The sequence below is a fragment of the Lactuca virosa genome, chromosome 6, assembly GCF_052849685.1.
Source record: "Lactuca virosa cultivar CGN04683 chromosome 6, Lactuca_virosa_CGN04683_v6, whole genome shotgun sequence".
NCBI lineage: Eukaryota > Viridiplantae > Streptophyta > Magnoliopsida > Asterales > Asteraceae > Lactuca > Lactuca virosa.
In genome coordinates, this window is record NC_136431.1 from 48,297,212 (window position 1) to 48,320,175 (window position 22,964).

The window sequence follows — 22,964 nt, forward strand, 5'->3', positions numbered from 1 at the left end:
TTTTTAAATCACATATGATTAAATTGCATTTATAAGGACAATGTATGATTTATACATTAATCATGTATGATTACAAAAACAAAAAAAACTTTTGAATACTCAATCACATATGACTATAAATATAAACGCAAAAATACAATAGTACAATATGTGATTAAACATATAAACATTAATATAAACACATGTGATTAGAAAAATAATCACATATGATCATTGTATGGTTTATAATTCAAACACATATGATTATATGTATCAAATAAAATATTGTAAATAATCACATGTGATTATCATGTGTGACATACACATACATACAAATTACACTTTAACTAGGAGAAGCCCATGTTCCGAATGGGTTGAAACCACATGTGGTTATATACGTAATCATATGTGATTATAAACAATTTTTAAATCACATGTGATTAAATTGCATTTATTAAGGACAATGTATGATTTGTACATCAATCATATATGATTACAAATACAAAAAACAATTTTTAAATCACATGTGATTAAATTGCATTTATTAAGGACAATGCATGATTTATACATCAATCATGTATGATTACAAAAACAAAAAAACTTTTGAATACTCAATCACATATGACTATAAATATAAAAGCAAAAAAATACAATAGTACAATATGTGATTAAACATATAAACATTAATATAAACACATGTGATTAGAAAAATAATCACATATGATCATTGTATGGTTTATAATTCAAACACATATGATTATATGTATCCAATAAAATATTGTAAATAATCACATGTGATTATCTTGTGTGACATACACATACATACAAATTACACTTTAACTAGGAGAAGCCCATGTTCCGCATGGGTTGAAACCACATGTGGTTATATACATAATCATATGTGATTATAAACAATTTTTAAATCACATGTGATTAAATTGCATTTATTAAGGACAATGTATGATTTGTACATCAATCATATATGATTACAAATACAAAAAACAATTTTTAAATCACATGTGATTAAATTGCATTTATTAAGGACAATGTATGATTTATACATCAATCATGTATGATTACAAAAACAAAAAAACTTTTGAATTGTAACAATTGGCAAAAATCGGTCCAAGATTTATCAGTCAATCATCCCGAATATTATTATAATAAAAGCTATTGTGTATTAACCGGTATTATTATAAATAATTTAAGTCATTATTCACCTATTTGCGATTAAATCCTTTATACTCAAGTGAGATCAATATTTTATATTTAAGTTTCATAATATCTTAGGATAAACGAAATCAAACAAATGGAAATGATTGAGTCGGAACCTAATTAAAGTGAAACTTGAACGATATTTCACGAATTGCCGGAAAAAGGAAATCATTTCCGGTTACGCTTTTGAAATCATTACGAGTAACGATTATGTATAAGATAATCCCAGTGGATAAAATCATTTTCTAAAATTAGACTACAAAAATGCTTATAAGAACGTATTTATGCAAATATGGGTATGAATCACGTATCTTAAAATCAATTATAACATATTTAACGAGTGAATAACTTGGGTACAAAAAGAATAAATAATATACAAAAAAAAAATCGTACTCTCATATCTCAATTGATTTACAATAGTACAAAGAAATCTCAAAGAAATTTGATCAAATAATCTATCCTACAACTGATTTCATTCAACCAAAACACCTTCTTTCCTCTTGAATACTCTCTCTCTCTCTCTCTCTCTCTCTCTCTCTCTCTCTCTCCCTTTCCTCTCTATCTCTCTCATCTGCATTCTCACAAATACCTCACATGCTTGATATCTTTGGAACTATTTCAAATGTACTTCCACATCTTCATTCGATCATCAAATTGCACAAGAAATCTGATCAAATATCTCAGCACTGAATTCATTTTTTTGATAACACTCTTCACACTCCCCCTTCATCTTCTCAACTCCCTCTCTCTTGTGTTCCACTAGATCACAGAAAAACCCAGCAACAACCGAAGTGGTTGCCTTCTTCAACCCAACCTCTCGTCTTCCTTCCATTTTAATGGCAGACTGACCCGATAACCATCAAACCACCGCCATGGCCAGTTGAAGCAAGCCTCCGATCGCAAACAGGACCGTCGACACTACTTACTGGAGAAGAAGAACCGGCGACAACCACTATTTACCCTCCTGTCTTCATCTCTTTTCGACCCTCAAGCAGTTGCTCGTCGTTCTTCCTTACTCCTCCATTGATCTCAGGTAACCGTCTTTCTTTTCTGTTCAGAACACATTCAAAAATCTCGAAGAACAGTCACCACCTGCCATGGTGGCCGGTGGCATGAACAGTTCCGACGAGATAATCCCGATGATGGGTTCGGTCCTAAACAAACATATATAGTTTCCTTATTCCGTTACCTTTCTGTTTCGAGGTGTATAGGTCGACTCCAAGAATCCCGGAGCAAAACCCGTTCAAAACTCGATCTTCCCGACACTTCCCGACTCTCGCTACTAACGTGAGTCTCCATGGCCCCTTTTTACTTTGTTAAACAATTATGGGGGGGAATACACACATGCATATGATATTACAGGTTCAAACTATAAGAAATTGCATGGATTCATAAAATTTTAATGTTACATTTATTACTTATATGACACTTTTAAACATATTGTGACAGTTTTTGTGTCGCATAAAAGCTTTTATCCACAAAAATACATTATTCACGTAAAATGGAGTTATGAACTTCTTACCCTATAAAACTTGCTGTACTTATTATTATATCAAAATGAAACATTAAAAAGCTCCAAATTTTGTATCTCTACCTTATTGCATGTTATTCTATTATTTACATATATGTAAATAATTATACATAATATGTACAAGTGTACTGTTATTATATATATAGGTCACTTTTTGGTATAAAAATGTGCAAAATTATAGACATATAGACCCAATAAGACATACATATGTATATGTCGACTAATTGTTATATTTACAAAAATAATAATAATAGTAGAAATTTTTGGATGTTCGATATTGTCATCTTATAAAATATTAAATTTTTGGTTACTAGAATATTCGTTAAATTTCTAGCTTTTATTATAAACTGTAGGTTTATATCTAATGATCGTTAAAATTGTGGATTTTCACTTGGATTGAAAATTTGCTATTGTTCCGAATACAACCATTATGCGGCTTGAGTTTCGCTAATAAGTTTTTATTTGTTAGTGTTCAAAGATAAATAAACTTTATATAACTAAAGAATTGTGAACAAAAATACGGGATCTTTATGTGAGTTTATTTTTCATCAAACTAAGAATATAAACTTAGTGAAGCCCTCTGTAATAACCGTTAATCCCCAAGGAGCGGAGAATGTTATTTATAGATCTATACGGATTGACACCCCGTCCGCGGTTGCTAGCTACAACCTTCGTATGACGAGACAAAACGGACGATAACTTCTTATTTTATCTCATTGTTGTTTTGACGTTGATCAAGCGTCGTTGGAACTATTTTATATTTAACAGAGGCGGATACAAGTATGATAGCTCGGTTATTAAACTCTATATAACCCCGGAAATCCATTACCAAAAATATTAATATAAATCAAAACGGAAGGTATTGGTGTTATTGTTTTAGTGATATTATTTATTTACATAAAGTAAATAATTGGTAATTCACTTATTGAAAATATATAAATTGCTATTTATATATTCTAAATAATACTTATTTTGAGATCTTATATTGATTCAAGAAAATATGTTCATCTAATTTATATTTATTTGAAATTTATAAAGATGTATGTTTCCTTCGTTTAAAGTTCTTACATTCATAAAAATTGCATTTTATTTTATAAAACTTTCGGCGTCAAAACCTATGGAACTCACCAACAATTTTTGTTGACGTATTTTTAAAATGTGTGTATTCTCGGGTAAATAAGAAGCCGAAGGTATGGCGTCGGTGCTAAGGAAATATTATTTCCTTACTATTAAATAATCGTGATATGTTTCTTATTCTATCGTTAAATGTTAAAGTATTGTAATGCTTTCTAATTAAAAATTCGAAAGTTTGTAATATATTAATTATCATATTTTAAATGTTCAATATATGTGGTTGACTGTGATTCAATTTATAACGTCGCGACTCCGGCATTTTCCGCCGTTGGTCGGGGTGTGACAAATTGGTATCAGAGCTAACAACTATTGAGAACTCAATATTTTCTTAGAAAAAGAATACAACTATAGTTTAGGGACTACTCTTATTGGATTATGTTATAAATTATAGATTAATAATTAAATTATTAATCTATACATATTTATAAATTTTGTGAAAAATAAATTTGAAAATTTGAAAACTTAAAACGCAAGGATTTAGGTCAAATACCCAATTAGGTTTTATAATACATAAGCTTTATCACAACTAGACCTAGCTTGCGCACCTAAGTTTTATTATGATCGGACTTTATGAATTATATAACTTAAATGAGGTGATTGATAGACTAAAAGCTTGGTGATTTAAGAAATTAAATTTTTACAATTATTAGTATGTTATTTTTGTGTATATAAAAATAATTATGTTTTAGTTATTAAAGATTATTTCTCTTATTAGATGGACGAACTTTGGTGGATTGTCAATCCCCCGGCTCACCCTCCACCACTGTTTCCCGGAGACCCGTACTTTCCGGAATTTCAAGCCTTCCATGATCAAATTCCAATAGCCGAGGACGTACCAATCTCGGAAAAGGAGAACGAAATAGAAGAAGATCCGGAAGAAGATGACCAAGAAATGGAGCCTGAGAACCCCATGGAGGTTGTTAGTGATGAGGCGACGAATGTGGTTTCCCCCAATCGTTCATCAGTCAGAAATGTTCGTCGCCGCCTCAAACGCACCGCAAGAATGTCCGTCCCTAACCCCCAAGAACTAGACAACATCCTTGGTTACTCAACCAGTGAAGTAAATACTTGGGTGAATCAATGGCGTCAAACGAAAACCAACAATAGAGGACAAACCTCAGGGAGTGCAACTACGACCTCCTCTGAAATTAATGCACTAACCCAGCAGATGGCCCGCCAGAACGGGCAGATGTGGCACTTAAGCGATGAATCAAGTACCAATCAGGGTGAAATGAACCAAATGAGAACCAAAATGTCCAAGATGGAAGAAAAATGGGAAGATGACCAACTCTCCCAACTGAACCTCCATCAACGTATGGACTACTTTCGCGGTCGAGTGATGCATCTTGAGGTGAGAGTTTCAGCAGCAGAAAGTCAGAATCAAATAGCTCTCTCATTGGCCCATAGAATGGAAGAGAGCCACAGACTTTTAGAGCAAAAGGTGGAGCAACTATTTCAAGCCAGAAACTCGCCTGGAGGGTCGCAGTAAGCAAAATAGTGATGATAAGGGAAGGATGATGAATCAGACAAGGGTTGTGTGGCTTTGTCAATTTTTGGGAAGAATTTCAAAAACCGGATATGATTTAGGATTATCTAACTTTAATTATGAACTTTAGGACGACGCAATATATGTGTATGGTGTTTTTTTTTATTTATTTATTTGAAACTTTAACGTTAACGAATGATGTAACATATCTTATGTATGAAATATTGATGCAAGTATTAACTTATTATGTCATGATAAAAAGAAAAGCACGGTGTACCCAGTTAAAAGTACTTGATGAACCTATGAACTATTATTCTTTTATAGTTGTTTTTGTCAAATCAGTCGTTTAAATAATAGTGCTATAAAATGACTAACACAACGACATAAACTTACCGTCTTCTACTAACCATAACATGAATCAGAAAATGCCGCCAAGGAAGAGTCCTAGATTAAATACTAAAGGAACCAAAAATCCTAAGCCAAAAACTACCGGTCGACCCAAGAAAATACATCAAGTGGAAATCCCAGTGATTGAAACCTCAGAACAAGATGAACCAATCTCACCCCTACCTGAAGAGGAACTACCAAAAAGCTCGGCAGAATTAGAGCAATTGGTTGCGGAACGTGTCAGAATAGCATTATTAAATGCAAAAACTACACAAAACGAAATCACGAAGAAGGGTAACAGCGGATCCGGAACTGGGCAGAGTAGCGGTTCCAATCCAGACCCCGAAGGACCTCGGAAACCTTGCACCTACAAAGAATTCATGGGGTGCAAGCCAAGAAATTTATATGGAAACGAAGGAGTCATAGGTCTAACCCGGTGGATTGAGAAGGTAGAAGCTGTGTTTGAAATTTGCTATTGCACTGAAAATAGCAAAGTACGATTCGCGACATGTACCTTTATGGATGGGGCTTTAACATGGTGGAACGATCACGTCAAAACCTTGGGTGTATCGGTTGCAAACTCGATACCATGGGAAGACATGAAGGCACTGCTAATAGAAGAATACTGTCCAAGGGACGAAGTGCAAATTTTAGAAAATGAGTTGTGGAACTTAAAAATGAAGGGTTCAGATATCAAAGCATACACCACCAGATTCAACGACCTTGCACTTCTTTGCCCAACCATGGTGAGCCCGGAGAGCAAGAAGGTAGAGCGCTACCTTTGGGGTTTGGCACCTCAGATAAAAGGAATGGTTCTCTCGTCAAGACCTACTACTTACCACAGTGCAAAGCGTCTCGCGCTTCAACTAACAAAGAACGAAGTGGAACAAGGAACAATGGTAGCCAAGGTGGAAACCCAAAAGGTCAATAATCACAACAACAAGCGCAAGATTAATAATGGGAACCATCGACAGCAGAAGAAACAACACTTAGAAAAAGTGTATGCAATAACCCCAACTCCCATCATTGCCCAACAAAAGGTGTATTCTGGAGACAAACCAATGTGCAACAAATGCAATCGACATCACTATGTGGAATGTTTTCATTGTTCAAAATGCAACAAGAAAGGCCACACTGCCGGTTATTGCAAAAACCCATCAATGGTAAACACAATTCAGAACAAGAATACTGGAACAAGCTCAGGAGGAGGAAGGGAATGTTACGAATGTGGAGAAACGGGGCACTACAGAAATAATTGCCCAAAATTTAAGAAGAAAGATGGTAATGCTCGCGGGAGAGCTTTTGTGATCGGGAATAAGGATGCAATTCAAGACCCTTCAGTTGTTACTGGTACGTTCCTCATCAATAACTTATACGCTACAATACTCTTTGACTCCGGTGCAGATAGAAGTTTTATAACTCTATCCTTTAAACAACTATTAAATCACAAGTCTAGTAAGTTAGATGTAGCTTATGAAGTAGAAGTAGCGAACGGCCAGATAGAGAGCACCACTGAAATATTAAAGAATTGTCTTATAACTCTGAATGATAGATCATTCCCAATAGATCTCATGCCAATTCCAATTGGAAGTTTCGACATAATTATAGGTATGGATTGGTTGTCACCTCATCATGCCGATATATTATGTTATGAGAAAGCAGTACGACTGAACCTACCTAATGGAGAGACCATCATTATTTATGGTGATAAATCAGGGAAAAATATGAAGCTTATTTCTTGTACCAAAGCCCATAAGTATTTATACAAGAAATGTTATGCTTTCTTAGCACACGTCGTTAACAAGAATAAAGAAACAAAGGAGATCAAAGACATACCTCACGTGTGTAATTTTCCTGACGTATTCCCCGAAGATCTACCCGGATTACCACCGACTCGTCAAATCGAATTTCGAATCGATCTAATTACAGGAGCAACACCAGTGGCTAAATCCCACTACAGGTTGGCACCCTATGAAATGCAAGAGCTTTCAAGTCAACTACAAGAACTCCTTGATAAAGGCTTCATTAGGCCCAGTTTCTCACCATGGGGAGCACCGGTCTTATTTTTCAAAAAGAAGGATGGATCTTTCAGAATGTGTATCGACTATCGGGGACTTAACAAGTTAACAATCAAGAATCGTTATCCACTCCCGAGAATTGATGATCTGTTTGATCAACTTCATGGATCCAACTACTACTCCAAAATAGATCTGAGATCGGGATATCACCAACTCAAAGTGTTGGACGAAGATATTCCAAAGACCGCATTTAGGACTCGGTATGGTCACTACGATTTTCTAGTTATGCCATTTGGGTTAACCAATGCCCCTGCAATATTCATGGATCTCATGAACCGTGTGTGTAAACCATACCTAGACAAGTTTGTGATCGTATTCATTGACGATATTTTGATATACTCACGAACTAAAGAAGAACACGGTCAACACCTGCAACTAATACTGGAATTGCTAAGAAAAGAAAAATTGTACGCCAAATTTTCCAAGTGTGAATTTTGGATCAGGGAAGTACATTTCTTAGGGCATGTGGTGAGTAATAAGGGAATACATGTGGACCCTACAAAGATCGAAGCAATCAAGAACTGGGAAGCGCCTAAAACACCGACAGAAGTGCGCCAATTTCTAGGCCTTGCTGGCTATTACAGAAGATTCATCGAGAACTTCTCCAAGATAGCTAAGCCTCTCACTGCATTAACCCAAAAGGAAGCAAAGTTCAATTGGGAAGATAAACAGGAAGCTGCATTCCAGAGATTAAGGAACATGTTGTGCAGTACCCCTATCCTATCCCTCCCAGAAGGGACAGAAGACTTTGTCGTATACTGCGATGCGTCTCACCAAGGATTAGGTTGTGTTTTAATGCAAAGAGAAAAGGTGATCGCGTACGCATCTAGGCAACTCAAGGTACACGAAGTGAATTATACAACTCACGACCTTGAACTAGGAGCAGTAGTCTTCGCCCTAAAAATATGGAGACATTATTTGTATGGTACTAAATGCACTATTTTTACCGACCACAAAAGTCTTCAACATATTTTCAATCAAAAAGAGTTGAACATGGAAAACGAAGATGGGTGGAATTACTGAATGATTACGAATGTGAAATTCGTTACCATCCCGGTAAGGCAAATGTTGTAGCAGATGCATTAAGTCGCAAGGAGCATGTAAAACCAAGAAGGGTGAAAGCACTAACCATGACTATCCATTCTAATATTAATGCACAAATAAGAGAAGCTCAACTCGAGGCAATGAAGGAAGGAAACATTTCAGATGAAACTTTGAGAGGAATGGATAAACAATTTGAAATTAAGGAAGACGGGACTCGTTATTTCAGTAACAGGATTTGGACACCAAAATTTGGTGACATCCGGAAGTTAGTCCTGGACGAAGCTCATAAAACAAGATATTCGGTGCACCCAGGTTCGGACAAAATGTACTTAGATTTGAAGAAGTTATATTGGTGGCCTAATATGAAAGCGGAGATTGCCACTTATGTGGGCAAGTACTTGACTTGTTCTAAAGTCAAGGCAGAACATCAAAAGCCATCGGGATTACTCCAGCAACCCGAAATTCCCGAGTGGAAGTGGGAACAAATTGCTATGGATTTTATCACGAAACTACCTAAGACTCCTAGTGGTTACGACACCATTTGGGTAGTAGTTGATAGATTAACCAAATCCGCCCACTTCCTACCAATCAAGGAAACAGACAAGATGGAGAAGTTAACAAGAACGTACCTCAAGGAAATTGTCAGACTTCACGGAGTGCCAATTTCTATAATATATGATAGGGATAGTAGATTTACTTCAAGGTTCTGGCAGTCATTACAGAAATCCTTGGGAACACGGTTGGATATGAGCACGGCTTATCATCCACAAACTGATGGTCAAAGTGAAAGAACCATTCAGACTTTAGAAGATATGCTCCGTTCCTGTGTGATTGATTTTGGTAACTCTTGGGATACCCATTTACAACTCATTGAATTCTCTTACAATAATAGCTATCATACCAGCATAAAGGCTCCTCCATTCGAGGCCCTATATGGACGAAAATGTAGATCTCCATTATGTTGGGCAGAGGTAGGAGATACTCAATTAGCCAGAAATCATGCGAGAGGTACACTACGTACAGGTCCTGAAATAATCCATGAGACCACGGAGAAAATTGTGCAAATAAAAGAAAGACTCAAGGCCGCACGTGATCGTCAGAAAAGCTACGCTGATGTAAGACGTAAACCGTTGGAATTCCAAGTGGGGGATAGAGTTATGTTGAAAGTCTCCCCCTGGAAAGGCATGATTCGGTTTGGAAAACGAGGCAAACTAAACCCAAGATACATAGGACCTTTTGAAATCCTCGATAGAATCGGTCATGTTGCATACCAAATAAAACTGCCTCAAGAATTAAGCAAAGTACACGATGTGTTTCATATCTCGAACCTCAAGAAGTGTCTGTCTGATGATACTTACATGATACCACTCGACGAGATTCAATTAAACACAAAAGTTCACTTTGTCGAAGAACCAGTAGAAATCATGGACCGAGAAGTTAAACGATTAAAGCAAAGTCGTATCCTTATCGTTAAAGTGCGTTGGAACTCTCAAAGAGGGCCAGAGTTTACCTGGGAACGTGAAGATCTAATGAAACAAAAATACCCTCAACTGTTTAATGACATCCCGTCTACAAGTTGAATTTCGAGACGAAATTCTTCTAACGGGGGGAGAATGTAACAATTGGCAAAAATCGGTCCAAGATTTGTCAGTCAATCACCCCGAATATTATTATAATAAAAGCTATTGTGTATTAACCAGTATTATTATAAATAATTTAAGTCATTATTCACCTATTTGCGATTAAATCCTTTATACTCAAGTGAGATCAATATTTTATATTTAAGTTTCATAATATCTTAGGATAAACGAAATCAAACAAATGGAAATGATTGAGTCGGAACCTAATTAAAGTGAAACTTGAACGATATTTCACGAATTGCCGGAAAAAGGAAATCATTTCCGGTTACGCTTTTGAAATCATTACGAGTAACGATTATGTATAAGATAATCCCAGTGGATAAAATCATTTTCTAAAATTAGACTACAAAAATGCTTATAAGAACGTATTTATGCAAATATGGGTATGAATCACGTATCTTAAAATCAATTATAACATATTTAACGAGTGAATAACTTGGGTACAAAAAGAATAAATAATATACAAAAAAAAAATCGTACTCTCATATCTCAATTGATTTACAATAGTACAAAGAAATCTCAAAGAAATATGATCAAATAATCTATCCTACAACTGATTTCATTCAACCAAAACACCTTCTTTCCTCTTGAATACTCTCTCTCTCTCTCTCTCTCTCTCTCTCTCTCCCTTTCCTCTCTATCTCTCTCACCTGCATTCTCACAAATACCTCACATGCTTGATATCTTTGGAACTATTTCAAATGTACTTCCACATCTTCATTCGATCATCAAATTGCACAAGAAATCTGATCAAATATCTCAGCACTGAATTCATTTTTTTGATAACACTCTTCACACTCCCCCTTCATATTCTCAACTCCCTCTCTCTCGTGTTCCACTAGATTACAGAAAAACCCAGCAACAACCGAAGTGGTTTCCTTCTTCAACCCAACCTCTCGTCTTCCTTCCATTTTAATGGCAGACTGACCCGATAACCATCAAACCACCGCCATGGACAGTTGAAGCAAGCCTCCGATCGCAAACAGAACCGTCGACACTACTCACTGGAGAAGAAAAACCGGCGACAACCACTATTTACCCTCCTGTCTTCATCTCTTTTCGACCCTCAAGCAGTTGCTCGTCGTTCTTCCTTACTCCTCCATTGATCTCAGGTAACCGTCTTTCTTTTCTGTTCAGAACACATTTAAAAATCTCGAAGAACAGTCACCACCTGCCATGGTGGCCGGTGGCATGAACAGTTCCGGCGAGATAATCCCGATGATGGGTTCGGTCCTAAACAAACATATATAGTGTCCTTATTCCGTTACCTTTCTGTTTCGAGGTGTATAGGTCGACTCCAAGAATCTCGGAGCAAAACCCGCTCAAAACTCGATCTTCCCGACACTTCCCGACTCTCGCTACTAATGTGAGTCTCCATGGCCCCTTTTTACTTTGTTAAACAATTATGGGGGGGGGGGGAATACACACATGCATATGATATTACAGGTTCAAACTATAAGAAATTGCATGGATTCATAAAATTTTAATGTTACATTTATTACTTATATGACACTTTTAAACATATTGTGACAGTTTTTGTGTCGCATAAAAGCTTTTATCCACAAAAATACATTATTCACGTAAAATGGAGTTATGAACTTCTTACCCTATAAAACTTGTTGTACTTATTATTATATCAAAATGAAACATTAAAAAGCTCCAAATTTTGTATCTCTACCTTATTGCATGTTATTCTATTATTTACATATATGTAAATAATTATACATAATATGTACAAGTGTACTGTTATTATATATATAGGTCACTTTTTGGTATAAAAATGTGCAAAATTATAGACATATAGACCCAATAAGACATACATATGTATATGTCGACTAATTGTTATATATTTATAAAAATAATAATAATAGTAGAAATTTTGGATGTTCGATATTGTCATCTTATAAAATATTAAATTTTTGGTTACTAGAATATTCGTTAAATTTCTAGCTTTTATTATAAACTTTAGGTTTATATCTAATGATCGTTAAAATTGTGGATTTTCACTTGTATTGAAAATTTGCTATTGTTCCGAATACAACCATTATGCGGCTTGAGTTTCGCTAATAAGTTTTTATTTGTTAGTGTTCAAAGATAAATAAACTTTATATAACTAAAGAATTGTGAACAAAAATACGAGATCTTTATGTGAGTTTATTTTTCATCAAACTAAGCATATAAACTTAGTGAAACCCTCTGTAATAACCGTTAATCCCCAAGGAGCGGAGAATGTTATGTATAGATCTATACGGATTGACACCCCGTCCGCGGTTGCTAGCTACAACCTTCGTATGACGAGACAAAACGGACGATAACTTCTTATTTTATCTCATTGTTGTTTTGACGTTGAGGAAGCGTCGTTGGAACTATTTTATATTTAACAGAGGCGGATACAAGTCTGATAGCTCGGTTATTAAACTCTACATAACCCCGAAAATCCATTACCAAAAATATTAATATAAATCAAAACGGAAGGTATTGGTGTTATTGTTTTAGTGATATTATTTATTTACATAAAGTAAATAATTGGTAATTCACTTATTGAAAATATATAAATTGCTATTTATATATTCTAAATAATACTTATTTTGAGATCTTATATTGATTCAAGAAAATATGTTCATCTAATTTATATTTATTTGAAATTTATAAAGATGTATGTTTCCTTCGTTTAAAGTTCTTACATTCATAAAAATTGCATTTTATTTTATAAAACTCTCGGCGTCAAAACCTATGGACCTCACCAACAATTTTTGTTGACGTATTTTTAAAATGTGTGTATTCTCAGGTAAATAAGAAGCCGAAGGTATGGCGTCGGTGCTAAGGAAATATTATTTCCTTACTATTAAATAATCGTGATATGTTTCTTATTCTATCGTTAAATGTTAAAGTATTGTAATGCTTTCTAATTAAAAATTCGAAAGTTTGTAATATATTAATTATCATATTTTAAATGTTCAATATATGTGGTTGACTGTGATTCAATTTATAACGTCGCGACTCCGGCATTTTCCGCCGTTGGTCGGGGTGTGACATGAATACTCAATCACATATGACTATAAATATAAAAGAAAAAAAAGACAATAGTACAATATGTGATTAAACATATAAACACTAATATAAACACACGTGATTAGAAAAATAATCACATATGATCATTGTATGGTTTATAATTCAAACACATATGTTTATATGTATCCAATAAAATATTGTAAATAATCACATGTGATTATGATGTGTAACATACACATACATACAAATTATACTTTAACTAGGAGAAGCTCATGTTCCGCATGGGTTGAAACCACATGTGATTATATGCATAATCATATGTGATTATAAACAATTTTTAAATCACATGTGATTAAATTGCATTTGTTAAGGACAATGTATGATTTGTACATCAATCATATATGATTACAAATACAAAAAATAATTTTTAAATCACATGTGATTAAATTGCATTTATTAAGGACAATGTATGATTTATACATCAATCATGTATGATTACAAAAACAAAAAAACTTTTGAATACTCAATCACATATTACTATAAATATAAATGAAAAAAAATACAATAGTCCAATATGTGATTAAACATATAAACATTAATATAAACACATGTGATTAGAAAAATAATCACATATGATCATTGTATGGTTTATAATTCAAACACATATGATTATATGTATCCAATAAAATATTGTAAATAATCACATGTGATTATCATGTGTAACATACGCATACATACAAATTACACTTTAACTAGGAGAAGCCCATATTCCGCATGGGTTGAAACCACATGTGGTTATATACGTAATCATATGTGATTATAAACAATTTTTAAATCACATGTGATTAAATTGCATTTATTAAGGACAATGTATGATTTATACATCAATCATGTATGATTACAAAGACAAAAAAACTTTTGAATACTCAATCACATATGACTATATATATAAAAGCAAAAAAATACAATAGTACAATATGTGATTAAACATATAAACATTAATATAAACACATGTGATTAGAAAAATAATCACATATGATCATTATATGGTTTATTATTCAAACACATATGATTATATGTATCCAATAAAATATTGTAAATAATCACATGTGATTATCATGTGTAACATACGCATACATACAAATTACACTTTAACTAGGAGAAGCCCATGTTCCGCATGGGTTGAAACCACATGTGGTTATATACGTAATCATGTGTGATTATAAACAATTTTTAAATCACATGTTATTAAATTGCATTTATTAAGGACAATGTATGATTTATACATCAATAATGTATGATTACAAAAACAAATAATAATAGTTAGATTATCATGTGTAAAAATAAAAGTATTGGCTCAATCTGGATAAAAGTTGAAAAAATGTGACAAATTATACAAGCTAAATAGTTTTCTGTTACCTAACCCCCACGGGATTTATATGTAGAATTTAGAAGGTGGCATAATTGTAAATAACTTAACAATTGGTTCGAAACATATCACATTTAGAAAATAAGTGGGTATAATCGTAAAAAGGAATATAAACTGAATTGTGCATACATAATCGGAATCTTCCATTTACGCCATAAAAATACATCATTTCTCTCAAAAGAAAACCCTCTTCTCTCTCTAACATTTCATCCTTTTTCAAACATTTTCAATGAAAACCAAGAAATGTCGTCAAAAAAAGAGATATCGCCATTAAAACCTCCATCCAAAGGTATCACAACACATATTTGACTTTTTTTTTGCTGAATATCACTCGATTCTCATTATTATCGAGTTTTTTTTATGATTATCACTCGAATACTGTTAGTTTCATCAATATACTGTAAATCGACATTACTCAAAAGTTTTTTTGAAATCAAACCCTAGTTTCGATGTCGAACAATTTACTGAAAGTTTTTTTGTTAAATATACATGAAATCTGCATTTATTCAAACGTTATTTCAAACTAAAACCCTCGTTGCGAGTATATAGTTTTTCTACTATTGCTTTGTTCAACATACATGAAATATGCATTTATTCAAAAGTTACGACTAAAATCTCAATTTTACGAATATTAAAGTTTAATTTCTCGATTTAGTGTTCTGTAATTCATGTATTGTGTAAATAAAGTCCGTTTGAAATTGCAGATGATACTAAAACGTTTGAAAAAAATATTCCAGAATGAGGACAAATATAAAAATCACGAACGAAGGTGATAAATAATATGACTGTGTTCAATCACATCTGATTGAAATTGACTTTGTCATTTTCTGATTATATATGTATTTTTATATATCTCAGAAAATCCAAAACAAAAGCACAAAAAGCGAAAAAAGGACATTGTAACAGAAGAAACAAAGATAACAACAGAACAAAAAAATATGAAAGGTATTGCTCAATCACATATGATTATACACATAAACATAACACCATATGTTTTTAATCAAATGTGATTACCTACTTTTATATGCAAAAAACATCATCAATCACATATGATTAACATCAATCAATAACACTTTAAGTTTTATTATAATACCATTCTTTTTTTTATTCTGACTTTTATCTATATTTGTACTTATTTATTATTGATTTGTATACAAATATGAATTTGATTACAGCTATTGTAGTATTCACAGAAGAAAAGCAAACAACAACAGAAAACAAGGTATATTTAAATCATATATGGTTTATGAATACATGTTATAAACATATGATTATATGATTATCCCTTTTTTACAAACTGTCTCTCTAAGGGAAAAGGAAAAAGATCAAATGAAGAAGACACAACAGAAACAAGGTCCAAGTTAAAACACGACAAATGTATAATTCAATCACATATGATTGTAATATGTATTTAAAATCACATAATTATTAATTATTACTTGATTCTCAATTAGTATATGATTATTATTTTCATAACAGAAGAAACAAAGATAACAACAGAACAAGAAAATATGAAAGGTATTGCTCAATCACATATGATTATACACATAAACGTAACACCATATGTTTTTAATCAAATGTGATTACCTGCTTTTATATGCAAAAAACATCATCAATCACATATGATTAACATCAATCAATAACACTTTAAGTTTTATTATAATACCATTCTTTTATTGATTCTGACTTTTATCTATATTTATACTTATTTATTATTGATTTGTATACAAATATGAATTTGATTACAGCTATTGTAGTATTCACAGAAGAAAAGCAAACAGCAACAGAAAAAAGGTATATTTAAATCACATATGGTTTATGAAGACATGTTATAAACATATGATTATATGATTATCCCTTTTTTACAATTTGTCTCTCTAAAGAAAAAGGAAAAAGATCAAATGAAGAAGACACAACAGAAATAAGGTCCAAGTTAAAACACGACAAAGGTATAATTCAATCACATATGATTGTAATATGTATTTAAAATCACATAATTATTAATTATTACTTGATTCTCAATTAGTATATGATTATTATTTCATAACAGCTGAAAAGAAAACTGAGTCAAGAAAGAGAAAAGCCATATCTTCAAAAAGTAAAGATCAACTACTTGATGAAAATGAAGATGATTCCGATTCTGCAACAAAAGATATAAAGAAAAGAAAGAAGAAGATAATAAAGAAGCATTTTGATACAATCAGAAACAGGTATAACTTTGTGATTAACAACTTTATACAAAAAAATAATTTTATTAAATCATATGTGATATACTAATACCTTTATTAAATCACATATGATTAATATCTTTCATGTATGAAAAAAAATCAATATACAAATAAGATAATTTATTTAATCATATATGATTCAAAGATGAATCACCATGTGATTAATATCTTTTATATACGAAAATGTGATTATACAAAAATTTATTAAGTCATATATGATTCAAAAATCAATCATGTGTGAATATTCAAAACATATTTCATGTATTTTTCAGTTAACATACATGTGATAAAATTATAAAACATGTATAATACCTTCATTAATTATTATCATAACTTATGAATTAAATTCATTATGTGATATATTTGATGATAGATGTACACCTGGAGCTTTGTTTTCTGTTATACAAGACCTCAATGAAGTACAAAAAAATTGTGTCAGACAGATGGGTTTTGGGGGAATATTAAATATGAAGATGACAGAGGTCCCAGGGGCCTTAAGCTGCTTTGTTCTTAAGAATTTTAACTCCGAAACAAAGAAGATAATTCTTCAAAAAGGAGTTATTGATGTCACCAAAGAATCCGTCAAAGAAATTCTTGGATTTCCTTTGGGAATAAAACAGTTTTCAAAACTTACATTCAAAACAAAAGAAGATAAATGTTATGAAGAATGGACAAACCAGTTTGATGACAAGAAGATGATTCGACTTCAAGATATAAAGATGAAGATTGTTTCCACCAACAAGGCAGATATAAATTTCAAGATGAATTTCATAGCTTTGTTGATCAACTCGCTGATAGAATCAAGCTCTTTAGGAAAAGCAAACACCAACCCATTGAACTACATAACAAGCAAGACGAAAATAGAAAACATCGACTGGTGTTCTTATCTGATAGACTGTTTGGTTAAAAACAAACAGTCTTTTGATCCATCAAATCCAACAAGCAATTTTAATGGACCATCTGCTTATTTGGTGGTATGTTTAATATGTTTTACACTATTTAAATATCTTTAAAATCACATATGATTTTTATTTATTTATAATGTATGTTCTAACATGAGTATCTATAATCACATGTGATTTAAATGTCATATTCTTAAATCATATATGATTAGTAGAATTTGTTACAAAATTAATAATTTTTTTGTTCCAGTTGCTTTATCTAGACAAAATCAAATCTGATGTACTTAACATTGAAAGAACACGTCCAGTGATCTGCCATTGGACTTCAGAGAAAATAAAGATGAGAGAAACTTTTGAAAAGGATGAGCTTGGTGATTTTGGAACAGGGGATTTCAATGATGAGTATGTTGATGAAGAATTGAACGAGGAGGTAAACTTAATTGCAACAATTATATGAAAACTCATTATTATTTACTAATATTTTACATGTTACATTATATATATTAATATATATTTTAATTCATTTATTATGTAGGCTTATGAGCATGTGGTTATAAATAAGTATAAGAAGTTACATATGATGATTGATGATGGTATAAATAAATTCCCAGAAAATATAACCCTTAATCATTTGAAAATTAGCTTTGATGCAATTTTTAAAGATAAGAGTGACAATAGTGATGATGATGATGACAATGGAGATGATAATGATCAATCAAAGAAAAAGAATGTAGGAGGGGAAAATATTGAAAGAGGTAAGTGTATTTAAAAAAATCTCTATACAATCACATGTGATTACGTATACAATCACATGTGATTAAATACTTATCTTAAATTATATGCAGTTACGGGACAAGAAAATGAGAATCTTGAAGGAGGAGAGGAGCGGAAACGAAAAAATAAAGATGAGGGAGGTGAAGATATTAAAAAAACAGGTAAGTAATATTTTACTAAATCATATGTGATTCTTAAAAAGTAACTTTTTACAATCACATGTGATTAAAAACAATTTTTTATTATATGAAAATCACATGTGATTAACTACAAATTTTTTATATATGCAGATGGTGAGAAAGATGAAAATGATAATAATGATCAAGGTTCGGATGACATGAATTTGAATGATGAAGGTGTTGAAAATGAAAAAGGTGGTAATAATAAATAAGAACAAAATGCTGAAAGAGAAGGTAAACAACAATATATATTAATAAAGTAATAAAATGTAATTATAATTTATGTAAACATTCACAAATCATTAATAATTTCTTTTTAATTGTATTCAGCTGTGGAGGGGATGAATATAGAAAGGAAGAATGATAAGAAAGTAGAAGGAATAACTGGTGAACAACCACAAAGAGATGGAGAAGGTAAATATAAATATATTGAAAATAACAATATAATATATGTGTACACATAATAATCATATATGATTACATCTCTTGTAATCACATGTGATTATATTCACATAACAATACAAATATATTTGTATAATATTTTTTTAATAGCATATGATTACTCAATCATATGTGATTCTTAAAAAGTAACTTTTTACAATCACATGTGATTAAAAACAAATTTTTATTATATGCAAATCACATGTGATTAACTACAAATTTTTTATATATGCAGATGGTGAGAAAGATGAAAATGATAATAATGATCAAGGTTTGGATGACATGAATTTGAATGATGAAGGTCTTAAAAATGAAAAAGGTGGTAATAATAAAGAAGAACAAAATGCTGAAGGAGAAGGTAAACAACAATATATATTAATAAAGTAATCAAATGTAATTATAATTTATGTAAACACATGTGATTACATTCACAAATCATTAATAATTTCTTTTTAATTGTATTCAGCTGTGGAGGGGATGAATATAGAAAGGAAGACTGATAAGAAAGTAGAAGGAATAACTGGTGAACAACCACAAAGAGATGGAGAAGGTAAATATAAATATACTGAAAATAACAATATAATATATTTGTACACATAATAATCATATATGATTACATCTCTTGTAATCATATGTGATTATATTCACATAACAATACAAATATATTTGTACAATATTTTTTTTAATAGCGTATGATTACTCAATCATATGTGATTCTTAAAAAGTAACTTTTTACAATCACATGTGATTAAAAACAATTTTTTATTATATGCAAATCACATGTGATTAACTACAAACTTTTTATATATGCAGATGGTGAGAAAGATGAAAATGATAGTAATGATCAAGGTTTGGATGACATGAATTTGAATGATGAAGGTGTTAAAAATGAAAAAGGTGGTAATAATAAAGAAGAATAAAATGCTGAAGGAGAAGGTAAACAACAATATATATTAATAAAGTAATCAAATGTAATTATAATTTATGTAAACACATGTGATTACATTCACAAATCATTAATAATTTCTTTTTAATTGTATTCAGCTGTGGAGGGGATGAATATAGAAAGGAAGACTGATAAGAAAGTAGAAGGAATAACTGGTGAACAACCACAAAGAGATGGAGAAGGTAAATATAAATATACTGAAAATCATATCTTATAATTAACAAAATAGTGTTATTAAATACGTTATAATCACATGTGATTATAAATGTTATTACATACCTTATAATCACATGTGATTATAATAACATAAATATAATACCTTATAATCACATGTGATTATAATAACAGAAACATAAGCATAAACAGAACTTACATTCATTTACACTAGTGATCTACATCTCTTTTAAATCTCTCAGTGTAAAGTAGCTTCATATTGACACCTGTGATACAAATAAGCTTGAGTGGGTCAGGTTGGGAAACATGGTGAGTACATAGGGTTTTCAACCCACAATAATATAATTGTTATGTTTCAACATCAAACAATCAACCCAATTACCCATCCCCATTATCTTCTTTACTCTTAAGGATCTACCCTAAGAATCAACTATTCCTCGTTCATTCATTCCTAAGGATCATCCTAAGGAATCGGCACGAAGTCCATCGTCACCGGGGTTTAGGCACTAAGTCTGCATAGCCGCCAGGATTTATACAATAGGCACTAAGTCCGCATAGTCACCAGGGTTTAGGCACTAAGTCTGCATAGTCGCCATGATTTATACAACAAGCACTAAGTCCGCATAGTCGCCAGGGTTTTGGCACCAAGTCTGCATGATCGCCAAGGTTTAGGCACCAAGTCTGCATGATCGCCAGGGTTTAGAGTACACCGGGTGAATACATCGTTCACAACACCTACAGGTTGCGAGCATGCTAGCGTTCCACTGGACTGTCTAGAATAGTCTGTGGTTGTCATACATACTTTGCTAGATGACGGGGACATCATTTGGGAAAAAGGCTTCTCACATCGTCCACCTCTCACCCTTACCTCATGGTGTAACTCATCATCCAACTCATATGTCATCTACCCATGTTTTACCCAACATATTATGTAGATATAAATACATATACAGTTTAAATCATGTAAAACTTGTATAAAATCGTTCCTCCAGCATAGATAGCAAGTATACAGATAATATGAACACATAGCACGTAATTTGTATAAAATACTTCATATCTATGTGTAAGATGAAAGTAACTATGCACTCACTTGAAAAGGTGGTGATTCCAAACTCAGACAGCGCTTCGCTTCTTAAAAAAAATAATTTCCTTCAACGAAACCTAGTATTATTACCACTAGAGTTTAGTCTATTATTCGCCGAGACTAATTAATAGTCTAGCTATTATTACTATTATATAAGCGTTAAACAATAATTATATAACCCATAATAATAGCCCAAGTACTTATTATAAGTTCCTAATAACGTTACTATAATTAAATAAAAGCTATATTAAAAATAGCGTAGGCGTAGCTCACTTACAGCGGGTTTTATAGAAAGCCGGGCTTTGCTTGGAGCAGCGTTCCCGAGCTGAAAAGCTCTTCTTCTCGAAGCCGTCAAGCACTACGGGGCTTCCTCCTCGTGCTAGGGAGGTTCCCTAGGCTTTTCGGGGGGGGGGGGGGGGGGGGTTCGGGGCTAGAGAGAGGTTCTAGAGAGAGAGTAAAGAGAAGAAAGAATGGGAAAGGTGTGAAGAAAATGAGGGTGGGAGAGGTTCTATTTATAGGGTGAAAAATGGCTGAACTTGGTGCCACATGTCACCATCTAGTGGCAAGACTTGAGGAGAAAGCAATGGCCAAGATTGTGCCACATCACCCATTTTCGCACAGCACACTTCCGACTTCTAAAATCCGTAACTTTCACATACGACCTCCGTTTTTTACGTTCTTTATATCCACGCGTAGGTAAAAATAAGATCTACAACTTTCATTTTGACTCCGTCGGCTAATTCTCGACCGATCTTAAATTTAACAGTACGAGGAGATTATACTATTTAACAGTCCGTGTAAAATTCATAACTTCTACATACGGACTCTGTTTTCGTCTGTCTTTTTACCGTTGAGTTCCTATTAATGAGATATTCAATTCTCATTTAGGTCGCGTAGGCCAAAAACCGCTCGATCTAAAATTTGAGTTTCGGGTTGTACACTACTAAGCCAAATCTTAGAAAATTCATAATTCCTCATACGAAGTCAGATTTGGGCGTTATTTTTTTGTATGTTCTCGGTTTAACGTATACTACAACTTTTGTTTAGATTTCTAAGGCTAAAAATTCCTCCATCGTAAATTCACTATTTACGTCTCCCGATGTCGTGCCGGTTTTGCCATAAAACTTCGACGGACCATACTTCTTCGTTATAACTCGGATTTCAACGTTCTTCATATGTACGGAACCCTTGAGACGTATTCTACAACTTGGTTAAGATTATTTATTCTAAATAATATTTTGTCAAAAAGTCGTTTTCGACCCCTATTATCTCTAAATTGACTAGCCCGGATCTATGGGCGT